Source organism: Magallana gigas, chromosome 1 (assembly GCF_963853765.1).
Source record: "Magallana gigas chromosome 1, xbMagGiga1.1, whole genome shotgun sequence".
Taxonomy (NCBI): Eukaryota; Metazoa; Mollusca; class Bivalvia; order Ostreida; family Ostreidae; genus Magallana; species Magallana gigas.
Genome location: NC_088853.1, coordinates 387,387 through 393,930, shown reverse-complemented (window position 1 = coordinate 393,930; position 6,544 = coordinate 387,387). Strand labels below are relative to the sequence as shown.

General features: G+C 37.9%; 1 protein-coding gene across 1 annotated transcript in view; it reads right to left on the bottom strand.

The window, feature by feature from the left end:
* The window catches only part of LOC117687408 (uncharacterized), a 102,041-nt gene that overhangs the window by 62,942 nt on the left and 32,555 nt on the right, over positions 1-6,544 (bottom strand). The gene's annotated exons all lie outside the window — the stretch shown is intronic.

Below are 6,544 nucleotides of genomic sequence, written 5' to 3'. Positions count from 1 at the left end.
CCAAATCTGACAAACCAATCTCCTTTTGGAGTCACTATAGTTAGATGTTAATGGAGACAAGTCAACAACAAATTACAAAATGAATTTTACATCCAAGTACTCAAAGTTGTTTTTAAGAATTTCGTTATAACTGATAGGTTTAATTCTGAGTACTATGATAAAGACTGTTATTTTGATATCTGTCCTCAGCTTATGGTTGGTCGATAATTGTAACATGATCGTGCAATAAATTATGTTGTTATACTTTCATGTTAAATACTGAAATCTGATTGGTTAAGATGCAGTTCATAATCCGTTCTATTACCCTCAGCGTTAGCAACACACTTAGCAACGGGTAACATATTAAAAATTGTTACATGCGCGAAAATTATGCTCGTAGGGTTCGCTGTAGAATTCACATTATTATTATATAAAAGCAGTAAAATTTTCTAAAAAATTAAGACATTCAGTATAACAAAATAAATAGTGCCTGTTGGGAGTATAATAATTGAAATCGACACCCAGAGAAAACCATTGTCAGCCTCCGCTTCGCGTCGGTTGACAATGGTTTTCTCGGGGTGTCAATTTCAACTGTTACCCTCCCAAACAGGCACTATTTATATATTATATCAATCTCACTCAAAAAATACCGGTACAAACCTTAATAGATGTATCTTCTTCCGGCAATCACACACTTTGATAGATGTACTGTTACCGCAGTTGTATTTACTACACGTGAATAATGTTACCTCGCAGTCATGCTTATTAACACATATAATGTTACACGGAATGAGGAACTGTTACGTTAATTTTTACCGTCACAGGCAATCACCCACTTCAATGCATACACTGTTATACGCAATCAGGTGCTTTTACGCATATAGTAATACTTTTACATACAATCACGCACTTGCATCTCATCTATTGTTACACGCAATCAACCACCTTAAAGCATACACCGCTACATACAATCACACACTTTAACACATATACCGCTACACGCAATCACACACTTTAACACATATACCGCTACATGCAATCACACACTATTAATTTAAGACATATACCGTTACACACAATCAGGTACTTGAACACATATGCCGTTACACCCAGTCACACACTTTAAAACGCATACCGTTACACGCAATCACACACTCGGACACATATACCCTCACACACCATCACATACTTTAAAGCATACCGTCACACATAATCACACACTCTCACACATATACCATTACACACAATCATGCATTTTAACACACATGTACACACACTCTCACACATATACCGTTACACATTATCACACACTTTAACTCATAAACCGTTATACCAAATCACACACTTTAACACATATAGTTTTACGCAATCACGCACTCTCAAGCATAAACTGTTACACACAATAAATCAAACATTTTAACACACACATCATTGTACACAATCGTGCTATTGAAGGCATATACCGTTACACAAAACCAAGCACTTTAAACATATACCGTTACACACACTCCTGCACTTTAACACATATACCATTACACAGAATCACAAACTTTGACACATATTCTGATACACATTATCACAAACTTCAACACATATACCGTCACACACAATCACACACTTTGACACATATATACTGATGTGGTAGAGTCAAGTAAATGGCATTCCTACTAGCTCTGGCTAGTGGGTGAACCCTTTAGCTCGATCGGTTGAGTGCTGGACTGGCGTGCCAGAAGACCTGGGTTCAAACCCAAGCAGAGGCAAAAAGTGTCTCTGTTACACAGTATCACAAACTTTAACACATATACCGTTACACACAATCACACACTTTAACACATATATACTGTATACTGTTACACACAATCACGCACTTTAACACATATACCCTTACACATGAAGCGGCCAGCTTTTCAATGTATTTTTGGTTAGAGTTATTCCCCTTTGATTTATTGATTCTTGATTCTATTAATTAATGCATAGGAAATCTACTCCCTTGATCTCTCAAAACCCTTGATCCCTTGAAGTCAAACTGCAATCCCGTTATTCATTATCTATTGTTTTGTTTTTTTTTACTCTCGATACCCCGAAGTGGCCGGTATATGCAAGTGTTACCTGATTTTAACACCAAATGGCCCAAGGCGTTAGATGCGGGACCCGTATAACGGGATGTTTCTTCAGGTGACACTTGTCCTGCAAGGTGATAATTGTTCCATGATTGACCATCCCGCTGCCTAAACTAAAGTAAACACCGATCGTCTTAAGATAATTTACATAGATGTACATAAAATCTTATTTTTTTAAACGAGAGAGAGAGAGAGAGAGAGAGAGAGAGAGAGAGAGAGAGACTGGGAAATTTTTAATGAGTTAAATAAGAGTCAGATTTAGGGGAAAACATACAAGTTGAGTTGATGCCTACGGTAGCGACTTTATAATTATAGTACATCGCGCAATATTTGTCTTCTCTAAATCGGTGGCATATTTTCAATTCATCATATGCAAAAATAATACTTTTCAATATTACTTAATTTCAAGTACACGTATATGCATGATTTGTGTAATGCATTGCTATGTTTGGGACTCTTATACAATATTAACAAAATACATGCAGCGATAGTTTTCTAGAACTTTGTGTTAAAAACAATTCGAAGAAAATTAATTTTTCTTCTATTTTAATATTTAAATCTTAATTCTAACAATAATTAAAACAGCACTTTTTTCTTCTTCTCTCGGTTTAATCAATGATACAGATAACACACCTGTTACGGTGTCTTACACCATCGCGGTAAAATCGTGGCCCGCGATCACCGCGATGTCAATACCGCGACGGTGTATCGCGGAAAGGATTAAAACACCATCACGGTGTCGCGGGAAAATACGGGACCCGCGTTGGCCGTAGTGTATACTGTTACACACAATCACGCATATGCACTTTAACACATATACCCTTACACATGAAGCGGCCAGCTTTTCAATGTATTTTTGGTTAGAGTTATTCCCCTTTGATTTATTGATTCTTGATTCTATTAATTAATGCATCCACTGTTAACCAATTATTGTGATGATTATTTTTATAAAATAATAAATAGTATATGTAAATAAGGTGTTTTGCATAAGTAGTTTTAGAATATATCGGATTAGTGTGTTTATTTTTGATTTCCAATTTTTAAATACTTCAATTTATTTTAGGCCGGCGCATATATACGGACGGTGTTTTAGAGAAGGTTTGGGGGTTTGGGGTTAAACTTGAATAAATACGGCTATATTGAATGTGTGGACATCCCTGCTCTTTCTAATCAACGTGTGATTTAACCTACGATACCGAGTTGCGGTCATCCCTGCTCTGTATCGCATTATTACATGTGTGCGGTGATCCCTGCATGTGATGGTGGTGGTTGCGGCGGAGCACTAGTGTATGGTCATCCCTGCTGGTGTTCTGGCCTTTCTAGCGCAAGTGTGCGGCACTCCCTGCTTGTGTTAGATTGAGCTGTTGGCGCAAGTGTGCGGTCATCCCTGCTAGCGTTAACTGTGGCACCTGTTGAGTTGCGTATGTGTGTGGTCATCCCTTCCTGCGTAACGGTGAGTCCCTATATGTGTGCAGGAGCGGTGATTAAAGTCTGCACTGGTAAATATTGGCAGCAATCAGGGCTATCCGATTCTATCTCGGGTACGGGCCTGCGGGGGATCACAGGCAGTGATCCCCTTGCACGTTACACGCATAATCATGTATTGTGCATCCTGCATCATATCCTATCCTATCCTTGTCAATGTTCATGATGGCAGCACTGTAACGTTTCACACAATCACACACTTTAATTCAGACACTGTTACACACAACCGCACACTTAAAAACATATACCGTTACATGCAATCACATAACATGTGTTATGTGACACTTTAACGCATATGCAGTTACATGCAATCACACACTTTAACACATATATCGTTATCCTCAGTCACGCATTTTATATGGTTATCGCTACACACCCCCTATATATATAAGGCCGAGAGCGCTATTCATGCTTCACCGTGTTCAGGTATTTCATCCACACGAACACGTTACATTGGACCGAATTAAGGAATCATTCTTATAGTATAGTGAGGTGATAATTTGGTTCGGGGCGTGCTCAAATCCAATATTGCGCAGCAAAGATTTTTCTTAAATCTATATACAAAAATTTGAATGAATATGGAGTCCCCCCCCCTTTTATGGGACTATGTAAAAAATTGAATTAAAAATAAGGAAACGAGCAGTGGAACTGAAGTTAAATGAATACTTGCTGCCCCCCTTCCATGATTAGGATTTTCCGGATTTTGGAAATTAAGGGGGTTTTCTTTTGCTTTTCAAGATTTTTTGGATGAGTCCCCCCCCCCCCCCCCCCCTCCCACTTCCCGATGCTAAATGCCTGATATACACGGTGTACCCTCGGATTTCTATGTTACCTAGTTTAAAGTAAAGATAGAGAAATTTATCCTCGATTTTGGACCCAACGGGAATACAACGGGAATACAACGGGAATACAACTTTGCAATTATTAGAGAGGAAGTCCCAAAGGGAAGATTACATAATATGCAAAAACAAACCACGTGACATGCATATGGACGTGCAGCAGTTGGGTAAATCCCTTGTGTACATATTCACATATTTACAATATACATATTGTAGTCAAAATAATAGCTTACACAAATACGAAGATAATATAATATTATGAACAATTTATGTGCATTTATTTAGTATATCACTAGTTCTCTTTAATCTCAAGGTTTTATTTTTATTTTTTATACTCACCGGTATACCTCCGACTGGGTCACGTGACCGAATCTATTGGGGAGACGGGTGTGTGTGTAGCCGACCAACCCCCGGCACATGGGGACCACGACCTCCTGACACTCATCGTCTCCATGACAATACGAAATCACCAGACTGATAGCTACCAGCCCGCTCACAAATCTGTCCAGCATGTTGTGTGCAATCAGTTCAACAGTAGCTGGGGGTGTGCTGCCACTGCTGTCTGAGGTTGGAGTGTAGAGCGGCTGTTACTGGTACATTGTATTTACTATGACGGGGGCTCTAGAGTCAGGGGAACACCAGCAGATCGTCACAAGTGCCGGAAGTTTCCAATTATTGCCGACAGACGGCGGTCATTATTTGCTCCTTGTGTTAACAGAATAGTTTTTCTGTGTTGTGACATTTTACTCGCTGTTCACAGACCAAATATAAATAAGTATTTCAAATGTTAAACTCATACTTGGTGTCTTTTTCAAAATATCATGAGGCTATTCGTTGGCCTAATTTGGTTATTATTTTTTTGTACGTAGACACAAAAATCAAAAGTATTAAAACAGAAACAGTTGAAATTGAATGAAAATGATAGCTTCACAGTACTTTGATCATCAATCACTCACACATGTACATGTATAGGGTGCATTAGAGAACATGGCGGACCGGAAACGGAACTGAAAACGTATAACCGAGTACGGTCGATTTCAATAACATAATTGTTTTTTTTACTTTATAGAGATATAAAATAAACCATTATCTATCTGGTTTTTAACATGTATTATCTTATTCAGTTTATTGATATGAATTGATTTCTTCGTCTCATACATACACCGAGGCAGTGCTTGAAGCATGTAATACATCGTGGACTTAATTACTATTCTTAAACCAGTGAGCAACGCTATTTGAACAAATTAGGCATATTGAACATTTTTCAAGGTACGTTACATTTGGGAACAAGTCGACGCAATTTTATTTTTTTACTTTTCCAAAGCTTTTGAGTACGTTATAACAGAGCATAAAAGCTTCAAAATAGAAGACGCATAACTTGAAGATCGAAACCTTCAGCTATCAGCGCCGTTTGTTGAACTGTAGGATTCATGCAGCATTCATAAATCATGCCCCGAATTGAGGTTCTTTATAATAAGCCTTGGGTAAGATTTTTCAAGTAGCAATTATTTGTTTTAAAATATCATAATTTTATGCCAAGCTCTAAAATAAAAAAAGACGCATAAACATGCATAAATAGCGGATCGAAAGTTTCAGCTATCAGCGCCGGTTTTTCAATTTGAACGGTAGTAAAAAAATGATCCAAGCAGCCTGTATAAGTCATGCCCCACATTGAGGTTCTTGGTTCAGATTTTTGAAGCAGCAATTCTTTCAGAGTAAGACCTCTGTATACAGATATATAGGAAATGAAATTCTAAAGCGGATTTTTTCTTTATTAAATGATAGTTTATAGCCAAAAATATCATATGTCTGACAGATATCGTGGTAATTAATGACCAAATATCCTCCTAAAAAGAGATAAGAGGCGACCATATTTGAAATCTGTGTGTTTTAAGTAGAATACAGAGAGCTCTAGTCTGTAGAGAGGGTTCATTTGTCTGTGAACCACAACATATCAAGTACCGGAAGTCTCCAATCAGCGCCGGCAGACGACAGGTCGCGGACCTAATGAGATCTCGACTTGACCGAGATTTTGACAGATAGCCGTATAAGAGTTGTAAAAACAACAATGTATGTAAGTAAAGTTGAACACAATCAATATCATGAATTTATTCGTTTATC